This window comes from Elephas maximus, chromosome 2 (genome assembly GCF_024166365.1).
Source record: "Elephas maximus indicus isolate mEleMax1 chromosome 2, mEleMax1 primary haplotype, whole genome shotgun sequence".
Lineage (NCBI taxonomy): Eukaryota > Metazoa > Chordata > Mammalia > Proboscidea > Elephantidae > Elephas > Elephas maximus.
This window is the reverse complement of record NC_064820.1, coordinates 87,112,827-87,133,058: the sequence shown is the minus strand read 5'-3', so window position 1 is coordinate 87,133,058 and position 20,232 is coordinate 87,112,827. Positions and strand designations below refer to the sequence as shown.

Here is a 20,232-nt window from a genome sequence, read left to right as displayed (position 1 = left end):
GCCTCACGCATAGCCACCACCTGTCTGTCAGCAGAGGCTTGTGTATGATGCTGAACAGGTTTCGGTGGAGCTTCCAGACTAAGACAGGCTAGGAAGAAAGGTGCAGGAACAGGTAATGTTTTGTTCCCTTGTGCATGGGGTTGCCATAAGTCCGGGGCTTGCTCAAAGACAACTAACAACAACGACATGGTTAGGGAAAGAGCTACTTGGAGTACATACACAGCTGTCATCTATAGATTTCTAATTCTAAAAGCTGATTCTTTTTTATAAACTACTCACTAACCTAAAACACTTTGAAGTTTATTAAAGTAACAGGGTCTAGAAGTCTTATATGCGCCTTTTACTTTGAAACCTCTCACTTTTCTCAGGTTGGTTTAAACCCTTGTTCTGGTTCGTGGTTATTTACATAATAAAGATCCATTTAAATGCACAGGCAATACACCTCCTGAAGCCAGCAGGAGGTGAACAGGAAAATCTGAGACCAAACTTCTGGGTATGTGTGCAAAGCATGTCTCCATTGTACAAACCCTGTACAAAGAAGAAATAAACACTGGGTTTGTAAGACTTGGAAGAAAAGGTTTATGGCTTTGACTGTTTTCCATTACTGGAAAATTTACATCCTGAAAAGTAGCAAAAACCAGTGCAAAAGAATAAACAGCGGGTGCACTTTAAGGGTTTGTTTCTTGCAAGAGTCAGGAGCAAAACTGGGTTTTATTAGCTGTTTCATTAAGTTTTACTTTGGAGAAAAACAAACAGTGGAAGCATATGTGCAACATCTGATGAAAAAGGATTTTATTCTAAAGAGTCTTTGCACAAAACTCATTAACGTAACATTAAATGTGAAGACTTGTCTAGCAATTTAGGAATAATTTTACTCATTTTAGTTTATAATTTCTGACACAGCTTATTTAACGTATTCTAATCTTTAAATCACCATGTGTGCTCAACTAATATATCAAATTTGTCTTTTCAATGACATTTTGTAATAAATATCTGCAGCATAGGTTAAAGGCAATTAGTATACAAGGTTCTTATCAAATTTAACACATAAGATAGGTTAATACAGCTAGATACTGATAACTTCTTAGCTATCAGCTCTTAGTCAAATTCCTCATTTTAAACACTTTCCCTAACACTATAAGAAAAAAAAACAAACCTCAATATATGTGCTACTATAATCGAATCTGAAGAAGCCCTGGTGGCACAGTGATTGAGCACTGGACTGCTAATCAAACGGTCACTGGTTTGAACCCACGAGCCAGTACAAAGGAGAAAGATGGGGCAGGCTGCTTCCTAAAGATTATAGTCTTGAAAACCCTATGGGGCATTTCTACCCTGTCCTATAAGGTCACTATGAGTCAGAATCCACTCAGCAGCAATGGGTTTATAATCTAATCAACCATTTGAAAACCCTGGGGAACACAGTTCTCTGACACACATGGAGCTGTCATGAGTCAGAATCAACTCCATGGCAACTGGCTTGTTGATTGTTGGTATATATAATCCAATACCTGAAATCTAAATATTTAATGCAATACTCAAAGTATTAAATAAATAATTTGCCCAATTCCATTTCAAGACTAGATGTTGATAAGAAACAACTAAAGTGTGGAAGAAAAAACTTCAGCTTATAGCTCAGTAGATGCATGTCCAAATATGCTACAGGTTAGAGGTTAAGAACGTGGTCTTTGGAGACACAACTTGGTTCCAATTTTGACCCTGCCTCTTACATAAAGACTATGTAACCCTGGACAAGTCACTTAACTTCTCTAAACCTATGTGCCTCATCTCAAGTAGAAATAAGAGCTAACTCATAGGGTTACTGTGCAGGTAAAATTAAATAAGATAGTATGTGTAAATAATAATAATAATACAATGACTGATGGCTTTTGAAAATGGCCAATAAATTATTGTTACTATAACAATAATTATTATTTTAATCCAAGTAATACAGCACATAGTTTAAAAATTCCAGTTGCATTAAAAGACATATATATACAACAAAACTCAGCAGCCCCTTCCCCATCTCTCCTCATACTCTGGCTAGCCTCTCTAGAAGTAACCACTTAGAACTCTTATTTCTTCTGGCATTCATCTCCAAGTTCTCTACATTTTATGTATACAGCTCTCTCTTGAAACATCAAATTTAGATATTATTCATTGGCTTATCCTAGTAGGTCTAATATATTCAAATTCAATGTGATCCCAAATTCAAAAAACCAGGATCATTAGTAAATGACTTCTGCTAAGCTCATACACTACACCATCAGGGTTTTTGGTATCTCTGTTCTGAGGAGCCCTGATGGTGCAATGGTTAAGCACTCGGCTGCTAACCAGAAGGATGGTGGTTCAAACCCCCCAGCCACGCCACAGGAGAAAAGACCTGGTGATGTGCTCCCATAAAGACTAAGGCCAAGGAAATGTGTAGGGCAGTTCTGCTGCGCCGCATAGGGCCGTTATGAGTCAGAATCTACTCAACAGCACACAACAACATCTCTGTTCTTAGAAGCCTGTGGTTAGTGGTTGTTGAGTCGATTCCAACTCACAGCGACCCCCTGTGTTACAGAGTAGAACTATGCTCTAGGGGATTTTCTTGGCTGTAATCTTAAAGGAAGCAGATCACCAGGCCTTTCTTCCATGGTGCCACAGGGAGGGTTCCAACTGCCAACCTTTAGGTTAGTAACCCATTGCTGTCCGGTCAATTCCAACTCATAGCAAGCCTATAAGACAGAGTAGAACTGCCCCATAGGGTTTCCAAGGAATGGGTTTTGTTTGGTTTTTTTGGGTAATCTTTACAGAAGCAGACTGCCATGTCTTTCTCCTATGGAGTGGCTGGTAGGTTCAAACCGACAGCCTTTGGATTAGGAGCCAAGCACTTAACCACTGCATCACCAGGGCTCCTTTTTATGCTAGTAGTCAAACACAATAAAGAGACCTGGTGGTGCAGTGGTTATGCACTCAGCTGCTAACCAAAAGGTCAGTTTTTCAAACCCATTAGCCACTCCATGGGAGAAAGATGTGGCAGTCGTCTGCTTCTGTAAAGATTACAGCCTTGGAAACCCTATGTGGCAGTTCTCCTCTGTCTTACAGGGTTGCTATGAATTGAACTCGATGGCACACAATAACAACGATCAAACAAAAAAGAGTTTGCGCCATCTAGGGGCCTCACTTAGGAGCGTATGTAGTCCAAATCAATCGTAACTGTTGAGTCAGGATCGACTCAGTGGCAACGAGTTTTTTACTCCTCAGAATAAGACAGAGTAGGAAGAAAGGCCTGGCAATCTATTTCCAAAATTCAGCCAATGAATCATAATGGTCCAATCTCAGTGTGCACAGGGTCAACATGAGTCCAGGGCCAACTTAAAAGCAGTTAACAAGAACAACTCCTCATAATAGAGATACAAAATGGTTTTATTTTTTCCAATAGTTGCCCTTAATTATTCTATGTGGACTCTCCTTCCCATCTGGTAAATGTGGTAGAGTGCATTAATCACCCCAGTTTTCCACACCTCCCTGTATCCATACCCTTTGGTGGTGTCTTCCCATACTGACTCTAAACTTAATCCCATGACAAGCTCAAGCAGAGGTCTGAAAGAGCGCTTAAGTTTTTCTACTTTCTCCGTTGGAACCTTACCACCACCATGAGAACAAGCCCAGGCTAGCCTGCTGGAATGTGGAACTAAGCCAAATCATCACAGCTGAGGCCATCTTAGACCAGCCGGTCCCCATCCAACCCCCAGCTGATTGCAGATGCATAAGCAAGCCCTGCAGACCTCAGGTGAGCCTGCCTCGGATCAGCAGAACTGTCCAGCCAGTATGTAGACTTCTGGGAAATAATAAATGGTGTTCTAAGCCACTAAATTTTGGAACTGTTTATTATGTAGCAATACCGAGCTGATGTACTAGGGATCCTAAAGCAACAATTTGGTCCCAGTTCGGGGAGCAGATTATCCAATATGTGAGTAAGCACGGAGCTTATCTTGCTTACCAGATCATCACATGGGTGAAATTGTTCACTACAGACTTACATAAGCACAAAAAAGCCCATGCTTACCTTGCTTACTGGGTCATCTGCCCCTGTCAAGGACTATAAATTTGATAGAGACTTTGATTCTGTAGGAAGCTGCTGTGGGGTCGGGAGAAAGAGAGAGGTGGCCACCATACCTAAAAACTGAGTCTTTGATGTGGTGAAAAATGTGAAATTGTTCACGACAGATGATCTGGTAAGCAAGGTAAGTACCACGTTTATGTTGTCTATTCGAGAATCCACCCCTACCCAGTCCATAACTTTTTAGATGTTTTTAGTTATTAGGACTCTGTCCTTCAGATAATTAAAAGTCAATCCTATTATTATTTTTGTAATCTCGACGATTTCAGTCTCAAAATCAATTTAAAGCTCTTTTCTCCCTGTAGTTCAACCTACAACTCTCAGCAACTTGGAAAGGAGAAAGGTAACATGGGCTGACTCAGAGAAAACTCCTGTCGCTCCCTTCTTCTTCCAGGGGCCTGTGGCTTGAGAACTGGATGCAGGAAGGAGAGTCATCCCCTCACTTAACTGGATGCCGTCATAGTCCCTGCCTTGTTGGTGGCTGTTGCTTCTCTGTCTGACACTGACCAGATGTCAATGCCCCTCCATGTGGCAGAAATGCAGCTCCCTCATGGGGTAATTGTAGGAGTTCCTCAGAAGATCCTGCTGGGAGACCACCCTCTGGCACAATTACTTGATCTAGGCAATCTCTCCACCTCCCTTCAACTGCCGTCCAGGTCCCTTTACCTGGATGACTGCCTTCTTGAGCAGGCCAATGAAAAATGGGTCAAGCCTAGCTACTCTCTGAAATGACCATATTAAAGAGATAAACAGTGCCACCTTCCTCTCCCCTCCCCCACTCAGCCCCTCTCTGGCTCTCAAATCCATTTACTCCTGCTCAGGCAGAAAAGGGAAGATCAGCAAGTCCATGGCTAAGCAAATGCCCATTTGGGGAATGAAATCCCCTCCCCCCCAAACGCAGGCACCCAATATTCTTTACATGTGGTTCTTCTGGAGGGGAGAGACAGGCTTTGGGAGGAAAGAAAATAGTTTCTCACTGCAAACACTGCATTCCCTCTCTGCTGAGACCTATGGTCTCATACCAGGGGTCGAGTGGGGTGGGGGTCCCAGTTCTCCTGGAATGGTTCCACAGAGCAGTCCCTGCAGGCAGGTTTCTCGCCCCACTGGCTAGTAGATTATTCATAGCAATACAAATATAGGAAATTAGTTACTTAGAATCTTTTGTCTTCAGCTTGGGGCCTTAGCTGGGATTCTGGAGGGAGATAAAAAGATCCCACTCAACACACTGTTGCATGGCTATTTTTAAATCTAAAGTATGTGTTAAATTCTACTATACTGTATATCATTACAGAAAAATTCCATTTTCACAGAAATGCCAGTTTTATTAAAAAGATTGCCCTGAAGAGATTACTTGAATGATACTTATTAACTTTTTATGTAAATTTTATGGTGTTTTCATGGATTCTAATTCATCAATTAAGGGATTAAAGGGGAACATTGGCTTTTTTTTAAAATATTCTCATAATTTTTCAAATAAAACGTTTTATCTATACAATTCTTCAGACAAATTGTTGAGTTTTTATTTTTTCCAGAAAATCAGATATTCAATTAGTCATTTAACAAACATTTGTTTGCGTGCCGAACTTATACCAAGCAATATTCTAGTTGCTTTGGGTGTGTCAGCAAACAGAACAAAGATCCCTGCCCTCATGGATGTTAGTACTATGAAAAAGAAAAAGGTGTCTTAGTTATCTAGAGCTACTATAACAGAAATACCACAAGTGAATGGCTTTAACAAACAGAAATTCATTATCTCACAGTTTGTTGTTACTAGGTGTCATAGAGTCAGTTCTGACTCATAGCAACCCTTTGTACGACAGAACGAAACCCTGCCCAGTCCTGCACCATCCTCACAATCGTTATGCTTCATCCCATTGTTACAGCCACTGTGTCAATCCATCTTAAGGGTCTTCCTCTTTTTCACTGGCCTTATACTTCACCAAGCATGATGTTCTTCTCCAGGGACTGGTCCATCCTGATAACAGGTCCAAAGTATGTGAGACAAAGTCTCACCATTCTTGGTTCTAAGGAGCTTTCTGGCTATACTTCTTCCAAGACAGATTTGTTCATTTTTTTGGCATTCCATGGTATATTCAATATTTTTCACCAACACTACAGTGCAAAGGTGTCAGTTCTTCTTTGGTCTTCCTTATTCGTTGCCCAGCTTTCACGTGCACATGAGGCAGTTGAAAACACCATGGCTTGGGTCAGGTGCACCTTAGTCTTCTTTGCTTTTTAACACTTTAAAGAGGTCTTCTGCAGCAGATTTGTCCAATACAATGCGTCATTTGATTTCTTGACTGCTGCTTCCGTTGGTATTGAATTGTGGATTTAAGTGAAATGAAATCCTTGACAACTTCAATCTTTTCTCTATTTGTCATGATGTTGCTTACTGGTCCAGTTGTAAGGATTTTTGTTTTTTTATGTTAAGGTATAACCCATACTGAAGACTGTAATCTTTGATCTTCTCACAGCTTAGGAGGCTAGAAGTCCGAATTCATGGTGCCAGCTCCAGGGGCAGGCTTTTTCTCTCTGTGGGCTCTGGGGGAATGTCCTTGCCATCAATCTTCCCCTGGTCTTTTCAGCACAGGGACTCCAGGTCCAAAGGACACTCTACTCCTGGCTCCTCTTCCTTGGTGGTACTGAGGTCCCTCTCCTCTCTGCTGGCTTTTCTCTTTTATATCTCAAAAGGGATTGACTCAAGATACAACCTGATCCTGTATATTGTGCCCTGCCTCATTAACATAACTGCCTCTAATCCTGCTTCATTAACATCATAGAGGTTAGGATTCACAACACAAAGGAAATTTACATCAGATCACAAAATGGAGGACAACCACACAATACTGGAAATTTTGGCCTAGCCAAGTTGACACACATTTTTGGTGGACACAATTCAATCCATAACAGTAAGATAAGACGAGTCAGCAGTGCCAGGGGTGAGGCTGGCAGATAGGGGAACAAAGTGATTGAAATGTTGAATAGAGTGATCAGTGGGGCCTCATTAAGAAAGTGACATGAAACAAACACATGAAGGACCTGGGGGAGTGAGTCATTTCTGGAAAAAGAGTATTCTAGATGAGGGGCCATCCAGTGCAGAAGTGGAGAGGCCCTAAAACAGGAGTATGTTTTGTGTGTTTGAGGACTAGCAAGGAGGTCAGTGTGATCGCACAAGAGTGAGTATAAAAGGAAAAGAAATAGGAGGTAAGGTCAGAGCAGTAAAGGAGGTGGGGAAAGGAGCAGACCACATATTTTATTAAAAAAAACTTGCCGACGAGTCGATTAAGACTCATAGTGACCCTATAGGACAGAGTAGAACTGCCCCATAGAGTTTCCAAGGAGCACCTGATGAATTCGAACTGCCGACCTTTTGGTTAGCAGCCATAGCTCTTAACTACTACGCCACCAGGATTTCCACATATTTTATAGGCCAGTGTAAACTCTTTGGCTTTCAATTTGAGCAAAGAAGTACCAACACATGACTTGTATTTTAAAAGCATTACCACAGAGGAAGGGAAGGGTGGGAGCAGGCAGATTAGTTAGGAAGGAATAATAGTGAGAGTTGATAATGGTTTACACCAAGGTGGTAGTGGGAAAGATGATGAGAAATGGCCAATTCTGAGTTTATTCAGAAGGCTGAGAGAGCAGGATTTCCTAATGGATTGGACATAGGGTGTGAGAAAAATAGAGGAGTTAAGGAAGTGACATGAACAACTGAAAAGGTGGAATTCCCATCAATTGGGAGGAAAACACTGGTTTGGGGGTAGTGGGTAAGCAAGTTTGGGGGGATGGGAAGATTAGGTGATTAATTATGGACATGCTGATTTTAGGATCTAAGGGGAGACAGCCAAGTAGAAATGCCAAGTAAGAAGTTGGCCTTTTGAATCTGGAAATTCAGAGAGAAGTCTGCGCAGGGGATATACATTTGGGAATAATTGGCATTCGGATGAAATTTAAATAATGAGACCTCCAGAGTCATGACAATAGCTGAAGATGAGAATAAGACAAAGCACTAATCTTGGGTACTAATGTTACGAAGTTGCAGAAAAACAAAACAGCAAAGGAGACTGAAAAGGAGTAAAGAGTAATATAGGAGGTAAACCAAAGAGTAAGGAAGCCAAATTAAGAAAATATATCAAGGAGGAAAGAATAATCGATCCTGTCAAAAGCTGCTAAAAGCTCAACAGATGAGAACTAAGAATTTGTCAATGAATTTAGCAGCACAGAGGTCACTGACATTACATTATGACATCGGACTCAATAGCTTATCTCACTATCTTATGAAAATTCTTCTAAAACAAATAGGTTTTTAAATACCAGTGACCCACTTCTTTCAAGCAGTATATTAAACAATGAAATGCATTTACACAAATAAAAAACCTGGCTGAACTCTTTTTGCAGTTCATATGATTTTAATTCAATTAAACAAATGCATACAGACTGCTCACTATGCTAAGCACCAAGGATATAGAAAGAATAGAGCTCCCAGGGAGCTCCTGGACCGTTACAGGGAATTAGACGAGTAAATAGATAATCATCATGTACACTGGACAGCTCTATGGAAATACCAAGCAGGGACACTTAAGCCAAACTTGGAAGGGCAGAGTTGCCTATCTGAAGTAAGTGATGTTCACTAAATTTAATTTTAAAAAATATGTAATGATTATGAGCAAAAGATTTAACCATACAAATCACAAAAGAAGGTACCAAATGATTAATAACATACAAAAAGTGCTCATCTGAACTAGATTTTCACAAAACGCAAATTAAAATCACAGCACAGCCTTAGGTGGCAGGACTTCCACTGTGGCAGATGAGGAAATTATCAAATCCTCTTCCCAAGAAAGCAACTATGAAAGTGGACAAAATTTTTTAAAACATTTCAGGGATCTGCAAATCGACCAAAGGCAAACAACATACTAAAAATCAAAAACCAAACCCACTGCTGTCGAGTCAATTCCAACTCATAGTGACCCTATAGGACAGAGTAGAACTGCCCCACAGCGTTTCCAAGGAGCAGCTGGTGGACTTGAACCGCCGACCTTTTGGTTAGCAGCTGAGCTCTTAACCACTACGCCACCAGGGTTTACGGTACAAGCAAAGGAGTTGCAATCTAACCCAATAAATTAATAATTAAACTAGGCACAAACATAATGTTGAAAGAAAGAAGCTAGACTCAAAACTTGAGTACATACATCTCTTTTACGCAAGGGCTTTGTGCGCTTAGCTGAGAAACCTGAACTATATCCTGAAATAATGGAGAATCACTAAAGGATTTTAACCAGAGGAGTAATGGATTGGAATTGCATTTTATAAGATCGCTGTGGCAGAGTGGAAGGTAGGTTGGCAGAGGGCAAGATTAGAGACAGAGAGACCAGAAATAATAACAGCCTGAACAAAGATAGCGGCTATGGGAAAGAAGGGCAGGGAATGCAGAGGTGAGCCAATTTGAGTGATTTTTAAAGGTGGAATAATCTGACATAACAATCCATTAGATATCTGTACTGAGGAGACAAGAAGATCTAAAAGCCTTCAGGTTCATGGCCTGAGCCAGGAGGGTGGCGCCACCTACTAAAACAAAGAATTAAGGAGGAACTGAGGTGGAGGTTGAAAAATGATAAGCCCAGATTTGATCACAATGAGTTTGAGGTTATTTGACAGAACTCTAATGTGTAAGATTGCTTAATGTAATTAAACTTCATGTAAAATTTATTCTTTAGATAAAGGTAAGTAGCATATGGAAATATGGGGTTGAAGTGGTCCAAAGACCTGGTTCTTGTTCTAATTCTAGCTTAAACACTTGAGCAAGTCAGTTGTTATCTTGGTGCCTAAGTTTACTAAATTTATTCACGTTATCTTGGTGCAAAATAGGGAAAGTAAGATCTGCCCTATATACTTACAAGGGAGCCCTGGTGGCACAGTGGTTAAAGCAATCTACTGCTAACCGAAAGCCTTGAGGTTGGAAACCACCAGTGGCTCTGCAGGAGAAAGATGTAGCAGTCTGCTTCTGTACAGATATACAGCCTTGGAAACCCCGTGGGGTCGCTATTGAGTTGGAATTGACTCAATGGCAGTGGGTTTTATATACATACAGGAGTGTTGTGAGTATAAAAAGGGTACTGCAAAGCAAGAGTATATGCAATTGCTACTATAGTATAAAATTTACTTTGGAAGTTATAATAAATATAACATGACCAAAATGAGGCCATAAATATTGGAAAAGATACCATATTTTCATTATTTCAGATGATATGGAAAGCTTCAAGGAATTGTTTTTAAAGCTACTAAAACCAGTAAGACAGTTCAGTAAGATAAAAAGTTACAGGATATAACTAGTAAAATCAATAACTTCCTAAATAACTTCCTACACATCAGCAATAACCTGTTAGAACTTAAAGAAAAATCCTAGTCTCTATTCTAAAGCTAGACCTATGACTATTTTATCTTATCCTTTTCTAGAATCAACTTAAATAAATTAATACATCCTTTAAGAAGAAAGGCGTAGTGGAGCCCTGGTAGCTTACTGGTTAAGTGCTTGGCTGCTAACCAAAGTTCAGCAGTTCAAATCCACCAGCCACTTCCTGGAAATCCTATGGGGCAGTTCTACTGTGTACTATAGGATCACTATGAGTCAGAAGCAACTCAATGGCACAGGTTTGGTTTTTTTGTTTTTTATAAGAAGAAAATTTCAAATTTCACTGAAGACTTTAAAAAGTGAAGGTCCGTTGTATTCCTAAAAGGGAAGACAATGCTGTAGATATGCAATTTCACTCCAAATGTATAAATTTAACACAATTAAAATCACAACTGGGAAACATGGAACACTAGTTTGTCTACTGAGAGTGCAAGTATCTAATAATGAAAGCATATGTATGAGCAGAATTCACCAAAACAACCACAATGGTATTAAAGTGGGTTTTCTTTTTTCCTCTATTTTTACAAGCATTCATAAGATGGTCAAAATAATGTTATCTGTAGTTGGAGGCTTTTTGTCCAAGGACTTGGAAATAAGGAGTACAAGAAAGCATTTTCCAAATTCACACATGAAATCAACTCATAAAAGATCAGAGCAGACAGGCAAATTACCTTAAAGAGAAAGAATGGCTCCCCAGGCTGCAAGATTTGACTGTAACTTGATGGCAATCAGAAAAGATACTGGTCAGTCATTAAAATTTAAAAACAGAAAACATTAGATCAGTGAAGCAAACATTGGAAATGTCTGTTAAACTGTCCGAGAGAAATTATTACCCTACACACTTTAAACTTGACCTCAACAGTAAGACTACCCCTATTGTAGAGGGAGACATATGATGCCACTCTTGTCATCCCATTGACTATTTCACTCATACAACTACACATGAGAATTTGTACTCTTTCTGTACTCACATGATTGTAATTTGGCCATCTACAAAACATAAATAAGCCACCATGGAAACAACCCAAGATGAATGGATAAGCAAAACGTGGTATATGCATACACTAGAATATCCATAAAAAAGGAATGAAGCTCTAATATATGCTACAACATGGATGAGCCCTGGAAACATTATACGTGAGATAAGCCAGACATAAAAGTACAATGTTGTATGACTTCACTTACATAAAATATCTAGAAAGGCTAATTCATAGAAACAGAAAGTAGATTAGAGGTTACCAGGGACTAGGGGGAGGGAGAAATGGGGAGTAATTGCTTATGGGTAGAGAGTTTCTGTTTGTCCTGGTGAAAAAATTTGGAAACATAAGTGATGACGGTACAACATTGTGAATGTAATTAATTCCACTGAATTGTACACTTAAAAATGATTAAAATGGTAAATTTTATTGTGTGTGTGTGTGTGTGTGTGTGTGTGTGTGTGTGTTTTAGAGTCCTTGTAGCCCAGTGGTTAAGAGTTTGGCTGCTAACCAAAAGATTGGCAGCTCAAATCAACCAGCCTCAGCTAGAACCTGGAAATCCTATGGGGCCGTTTTACTGTGTCCTATAGGGTTGCTATGATTCGGAATCAACTCTTACACCAGTGGGTTTGGTTATTTATATGTATGTTTTACCACAATAAAAAAATAGAATGAAAAATATGAGCCATAATACTGAGATGCATTCCAGTTCACTTGACAATTCTATCTATGATAAATATATATATATTTATATATTCTGACTCACAGGGACTCTATAGGACAGAGTAGAACTGCCCCACAGGGTTTCCAAAGAGCAGCTGGTGGATTTGAACTGCCGACCTTTTGCTTAGCAGCTGAGCTCCTCTTAACCACTACACCACCACCAGGGCTCCACATACGTATATATATACACACACACATATATGAGTCCCTTGATGTTGCTTAATGTGGGCCCCTCTTTGAGAGAGAAACCATTCCTGATATGCAGATTTCTGCACCAAAAAGTTGAGGGCCAGTTCCGGGTATCATAAACTCACTGCTTGTAAAGATGACTCCCAACAACGCGTTTTGAAATACAGCCTGCCAGCCTGCCCAGTGCATCCAAAGATCACTATTAGCCAAGGTGAGCTTTTTTTTGTTAAACTTGCATAATTACTACAATTATTTAAATTTTAACTTATAAATTTGCAAAACATTATAGCTTTCTTTTTTAGATACTCTTTAGAAAATCTTTTAAAATACTGTTTAGAAAATCTTTTAAAATACTGTTTATAAGTACTTATTTCACAAGTGATATAACCTGTTTCTTCCTGACATGATTGCTGAAGATTTTCATATGCGGAAGTGACAAATCATCTCATAACAATAAATTATGAATGAAAAATACAGTGTAACTGACTAGCATTTAGTGTTTATTACAAAAATGCAGCACATGGCTCCAAGCGCATTTTTCTTCTCATCTCCAAAGATAAACTAAAAAAAATTTTAACGTACTTTAGTCTCATCAAGAGATGATATGAATGAAATGTATTTAATCTTTATCTAGTAATATTTGGTGCTAGAAAGCGTATTTCTTTAACTCACAGTAAATGATTAAGAAAAATAACAATTACAAGATAAACTAATAGCAGTAACATGCCTATACCCCATAGAAAGAATTATTAAGAAAATATATAACAATGTGTAAACTAGAAGAAGAATAAAAATTAAGGAAAAATTAGCATTGCAAATCCACAAATTTATTTATTCATTACTCACATAAAGCAAGATTATACATAAGAAACCCATGGGAAATGTCTATTTCTTTTTGAGCCTTAAAAATGTCACTAAATTTTAGGGAAGAGTCTAAGTGAATTGTGTACTCAAAGATTGAGAAATTTAAGTGGATACTTAATATTTCACCTTTGAAGCTAAAAATCATTACTTCCAACAGTTCAATGGATAGATAACACAAAAATGAAGAACAGGTAGGCAGAGTAAAATTACTATATTTAAGGTATGAATTCCATTATTTACTCTAACTTGATTGTGATTCTGATAGAAATACCTAGTTGGGTTTATATATTATCAGCAATTGTGAGACACAGTAAAGAATTAGTCTCATCAGATATATATGGAAAGCATTTTTAATCCCCTTTAATAATGTTGTGCTTCAGAAATAAAAGAAATGTAATCTCTTACAGAGGCTGTGTAATTCAAGAAGTCATCACCTAATAGAAATTCATTACAAATTCTCTTTTACTCTCTATTGCATAAAATCCTAAATCAGAATTTGTAGAAATAATATTTCATGTCTCTAAGAATTTTTCCAGATTTCATTCATTAACGTTAATATATAATGATACATAACTTACAGAGTACACTTGAAGAACCCATAATTTTAAGACATACTACCACAATAACAAAATAGCCAAGCAAATTAACTTGAAATATATATTAAGTCACTTTACGCCTGCCACAGGTGTTTTAGAACAGTACGCGTCAGGCTATAGTTGATAATTGTGGGAGCTGCATGATGGGTATATGGGAATTCATTATACTATTCTCTTTACTTTTGTATTAGAATTTTTCATAATAAGATATTAAGAATAAAGATAGCTATGTAGATGAACAAGGCATGAAATTCAGCTGGGTAGCAGGAATGATGGGAAGTTCACGGTGGGCTTTGTACCAAAATAGTCTTGAAAAAGATAGAATAAATTAAAACATAGAGATATTTTAGAAATTAATTTTAAAATACAAATTTGATGTAATTAGAATAATGGTGAAGGACTTTAAGAAAAGCAGTGTGGGTTAACCAGAGAGCAAGATTATTGGAAGGAGGGAATCATATCAGTTTAAACTTCTACTCAGATAAAATGATTTTTAAAAATTTACTTCATATAAATTAGGAAACAAGTCCTTTCAATAAGTTGTAAGCTGTAACTGAGGTAATCAAAGTATTCCTAGTATGTTGCTATGCAAATTTCAAAACATAATCAAGTAGGTTTAACTGAAGAGACAAGAGATTAATGGGGAAGAGACTTTAATTCTTTAAGAGTACAAAATGATCTATTATTAATGATATAAAATCTAATCTCAAGAAAGTAGGGTATTTTGTTTCCAGTATCTAAATGTTCTCTCCTCCTGCTATACAAAAGTGAGAAAAGAAAGCTGAAAACCTATAGGAAATTATTTTATTAATAATCTGTGAAAAGTGGGATTACATAACCGAGGTCCTAAACTAATACACTCGTATGTAGTAACCAAAAAAAAAAAAAAATAGTAAAAACAAAATAACTTTAAATAGTAAGTTGGTGTGAAGTTCTAAACTCTGCAGAAATCCCACAATAAGGCTAAAAACATTTCTAATTGTGAGTTAAATTTGAGGAGTAAGAAGAAATTGTGATGAGACAGAAGAAAAGGAAGTATATTTATATATATGTGTATATATATGTATTGTACATATGTGTGTGTATATGTGTGTATATATGTGTGTGTATATATGTATTGTATATATATGTGTGTGTATATATATGCATGTGTATATATATGCAGGAAAGGTGTGCGTCAGGGTTGTACTGTTTCACCATACATATTTAATCTGTATGCTGAACAAATAATACAAGAAGCTGGACTATATGAACAAGAACGGGGCATCGGGATTGGAGGAAGACTCATTAACAACCTGCGTTATGCAGATGACACAACCTTGCTTCTGAAAGTGAAGAGGACTTGAAGCACTTATTCATGAAGATCAAAGACCACAGCCTTCAGTGTGGATTACACCTCAACATAAAGAAAACAAAAATCCTCACAACTGGACTAACGAGCAACATCATGACAAACTGAGAAAAGACTGAAGTTGTCAAGGATTTCATTTTACTTGGATCCACAATCAACACCCATGGAAGCAGCAGTCAAGAAATCAAAAGATGCATTGCACTGGGCAAATCTGCTGCAAAGGACCTCTTCAAAGTGTTGAAGAGCAAAGATGTCACCCTGAAGACTAAGGTGCGCCTGACCCAAGCCATGGTATTTTCAATCACATCATATGCATGTGAAAGCTGGACAATGAAAAAGGAAGACCGAAGAAGAGTTGACACCTTTGAATTGTGGTGTTGGCGAAGAATATTGAATATACCATGGACTGCCAAAAGAAGGAACATATCTGTTTTGGAAGAATGCTCCTTAGAGGCAAAGACGGTGAGACTGGGTCTTACATGCTTTGGACATATTGTCAGGAGGGATCAGTCCCTGGAGAAGGACATCATGCTTAGTGGAGTACAGGGTCAGCGGAAAAGAGGAAGACCCTCAACAAGGTGGACTGACACAGGGGCTGCAACAATGAGCTCAAGCATAACAACGATTGTAAGGATGGCGCAGGACCGGGCAGTGTTTCGTTCTGTTGTGCACAGGGTCGCTATGAGTCGGAACCGACTTGACGGCACCTAATAACAACAACATATATAAATATGTGCATATATGTGTGTATATGTATGTGTATATATGTGTGTATATGTATGTGTATATATGTGTGTATATGTATGTGTATATATGTGTGTATATGTGTGTATAGGTACGTGTATATATGTATCTGTACATATGTACGTGTATATATATGTACGTGTACATATGTACGTGTACGTGTGTGTATATATGTATGTGTATGTATGTGTATATACATATATGTGTATATATCTGTGTGTATATATATGTATGTGTATACATAGTATATATGTATATGTGTGTGTGGGTATATATATATATATATACACAGTGAAACCTGTGAGAGCTGAACTTGAAGGTACTGAGTTGTTTTTCTGGGTCTCACAAGTTTTCTGCCTTTGACAGGGTTCATTCTTACCACTTCTCTCCTGCTCCTTTTAGTGGAAAGTATTTGAGTTTTCCTTCTCTAACAGGTTTCTGCCTTACACAGTTTCTAGTTTTCACAGGTTTTACTGGATAGATAGATGGATAGATAGATGGACAATAGACAAGAGAGATAGATGATAGATAGATAGACAGACAGATATGCATAAAAGCAGAGAGAATAGTACCAAAAATAAACCCCTGTACCTATTACCCACATTCAATACACATCAAGCTTTTGTCATATTTGCTTAATCTATTCCTGTTTTGCTTTCCCCCTTAAGTAGTATTTTAAGCGAATCCTAGACATAGTATCATTTGTCATCTACATACTTCAGTATGTGTCACTAAAACAATATGGACATTTCCTTACATAACCATGGTGTCATTAACATACCTAACAAAATTAATAACAACTTCTTGGTATCATCAAATATCTCCAATTGTGTCAAAAAATGTCTTTCTGCAGTTGATTTGTTTGAATTGGGATACAAATAAAGTTCACATGTTACACTAGGTTATATCTCTTGATTCTTTTAATCTAGCATAGTGCCACTCAAACTGTGGTCCAAACTGATGCCAGTTCAAGAGCTAATTGTTACCAGTCCAGAAACTGTTTGTTATTGGTCCTGAAACTCTTTATTATAGGTCAACAAGTACAGAAAAGGAGAGTGAACACTTAGAAATGTTTATAGCATGTTGACATTGGCAAGGCATCCAACTGCATGATCAGTGGACTAAACTCACTGAACCACGCTGAGTGTTGCCAGCCTCCCATGGTGAGTCACATATGACCCAAGCTGCACACTAGTCATGTGCACGCAGTAGGACCACTTACTGTTCCCTGCTTGGTCCTTTACCCTAGATAGTTTGAGGATCAGTCCTTCTCCCCCTTCTTTACCCTACAGGTGACTTGTAAAGAAACTGGATCAGTTGTCCTTTAGATTTCTGAATTTGTCGGTTTGTTTCCTTGTGGTGTCATGTAACTTGATACTCTACCACCTGATTTCCTGTCATTGAAAGTTAGCTCCAAGGCTTGATTCAAGTTCTACTTTTTTTGTGTGTGTGACTTAGGTGAAAGTTTTCATTCGAAAGTTTATATACAAATTATTTCATGGCATTGGATGCAATCCCACATTGCATCAGTCGGTACTCTTCCCGTTTCCCTTTTCACTCCGGTTCACAGTGTTCATTCATCCAGTTTTCCTGTTCCCTCCTGCCTTTTCATCTTTGTTCCTGGGCAGGTGTAGCCCATTTGATCTCGTAATCAAGGTCTCCTTTCTGGGCAACCGTATTTCATAGATGGTGCTCTGTGATTCATGTAAAACTTCAGAAGGTATATAATTTCTGGATGCCCTATTTTCAGTAATGTCAAGATTGATCACCAGGTTCAGGTGGTGACAACTTAATCCCTCCTTTGGCAATTCTCCATTAACTTTTCATCTAATGGTTTCATCCACTGATTATTGTTGCCTAACTCAATTATTTCATTAAGGATTTTAAAAAGTGGTTATTTTCTAACTCTATCATCCTTTCTCTATGTATTAGGTGGAGTTCTGAGAAAAAAAAAAAAAAAACTTTCCCTCATCAAATTAGGCTATATGGTTACCATGAAATATACTTCATAGAGGAAGGCAGGATACATGCTTATTTCTTTCCATTTAATTACCAGTTTTTAGGGTAAGAAATTGGTGCCCTAGATACTTCCAATGATGTTCAATGAGTTGGGTTTGGAGGTTGTTCTGCTTCTCTCTTTATCTCTCTCACACATATACACTATGAACTTACAGGTTTTTAAAATATTTAATGTCTTTCAAACTATTGCATTCATTATTATTTATGATGCTCATTGTCTTATCTTTGGCCAGTGGAAGCCCCCTTAATGTTAACTCCAGTGTCCTTAGCGACAACACTCCACTAGTCTTTCATAACTTCCGAGCTTCTGATCATCAGCATAACCCGGGGTCACTTTGTACACGTCCTCCCCCAGACCTGGAATCAGCCATTCCTCCAAGAAACCCTGGTTCATTTTTGTGGAGAATGATCTGGAAGAATTCTGCCCCCGGCCCCAAAAAAAAGCAGTGTGTGCAATTCAGAAATTCAATAAGAAGCAATAGCTGTTTTTCCACCACACTAAAAATTTCCCACCACTGCAAGCTTCAGCTAGGGTAAGGAAACTCTGCCATGGGAATAAGTCCATTCCTTTTACATAAATGCACTTCTGTGGGCAAAGCTAGAAAATATGTAGTTTTGAATTCATATTGATATTTCCTGTTCAGAGTAACATTACAGGATTTCATTTAACTTCTTTATTCTATATTGATCACTTTTATCTTACCTTGTAAATCTCAGTTCCTGACATTTTTTTTTTCTGTTTTAACAACTCACTATTAAATAACATTTAAGGTTTCTTTATAGTGCTATTTACACTTCAATATATTCCATTAAGGATTTACAGACAAAAAAAATATTGTGTTCTTAGATCACCTGAATTAACGCTTTTCTCCAATTTGATATATTGTAGGCTCATCTGGCTCAGTTTACTTTCCATCTTAAAAATGCTTCCTTATTTATTTTGCATATGTAAAAAAAAGTATGTTTGCAAGGTCAAAACTGTATAACAAGTTATAGTCAAAGAAATATGGCTTCCATCCTTGTTCCCTTCACCCCATTCCATATCTCCTTCTCATTGGTAACAATTTTTAGTAGTTTTTGGTTTTGGGTTCCAGTACTGCTGCTTTTTGAAAATAAAAGTATATCTACAGGTAGATAAATAAATATAGATGGATCTATTTATATATATAGGAAACCCTGGTGGCATAGTGGTTAAGTGCTATGGCTGCTAACCAAAGGGTCGACAGTTCAAATCCACCAGGCACTCCTTGGAAACTCTATGGGGCAGTTCTACTCTGTCCTATAGGGTCGCTATGAGTCGGAATTGACTCGACAGCACTAGGTTCTAGGTTTATCTACATATATATCCTTTATATACACAAAATGTAGCAATACTACTGTCCTGCAGTTTCCTCTGATCACATAATAGATCTTGCAGATCATTCTCTACCAGAGTATGGAAATCTTTCATATTCTTTTTATAAATGCATAGTATTCCAGTGGTATCAAAATTATACAAATTGTATTAATTGAGAAGTGACTAATTCTCAAGTGAAAGAGAAGGAGAGGAGAGGGAAGAGGAAATAAAAGAAATAGACTTTTCTACGTGATTTATTTTCTTTGTATAATACCTTTTACCAGTTACCATTGAGTTGATTCTGTCTCATGGCGATCCCATGTATGCAGAGTAGAGCTGCACTCCACTGGAGACACCTCTCGGTGGGTTTGTACCACAACCTTTCAGTCAGTAATTGAGGGCTTAACTGTTTCTGCTACCCAGGGACTCAAGAATAACTATTTTGGCTATGTAGAAAAAAAAAAAAAAAACCACATGTTTACAAGGCCAAAACTGTATAACAAGTTATAGTTAAATCCTGCTTCCTTTAGTATCTTTATCTCTTTCTTTAAGTATTATCTATTCATTTCCTACAAAACCAAAACTGAGTTGGCTGACAACATTCCTTTACCCCTCTTTTTTCCCCTTTCTCCACTATTCCATTTCAACCATTAATATAATGTTAGTGGTAATATTTACAACAAAAAACAGTTGCCATTGAGTCCACTCTGACTCATGATGTGCACCAGAATAGAACTGTGCTCCAAAGGGTTTTCAATGGCTGATTTTTCAGAAGTAGATCGCCAGGACTTCCTTCTGAGGTTGGACTCAAACTTCCAACCTTTTGGTTAGTAGCTGAACGCATTAACTCTTTGTACCACCCAGGGAATCCCATATTTAAAATATTTGAGCTTTATTATTTAATTCATCA

The 20,232-nt window shown here is 38.0% G+C and overlaps 1 protein-coding gene across 10 annotated transcripts in view; it reads right to left on the bottom strand.

Moving 5' to 3' along the window:
- The window catches only part of ATG10 (autophagy related 10), a 421,428-nt gene that overhangs the window by 353,234 nt on the left and 47,962 nt on the right, over positions 1–20,232 (bottom strand). The window contains exon 1 of one of the 10 annotated variants that reach the window (XM_049867081.1): positions 19,597–19,768. The exons of the other annotated variants lie outside the window; for them this stretch is intronic. The gene's annotated coding sequence lies outside the window, so the exon portion shown is untranslated. Of the gene's footprint in view, positions 1–19,596; positions 19,769–20,232 lie in introns of those variants that run through there. 10 annotated transcript variants of the gene reach the window in all.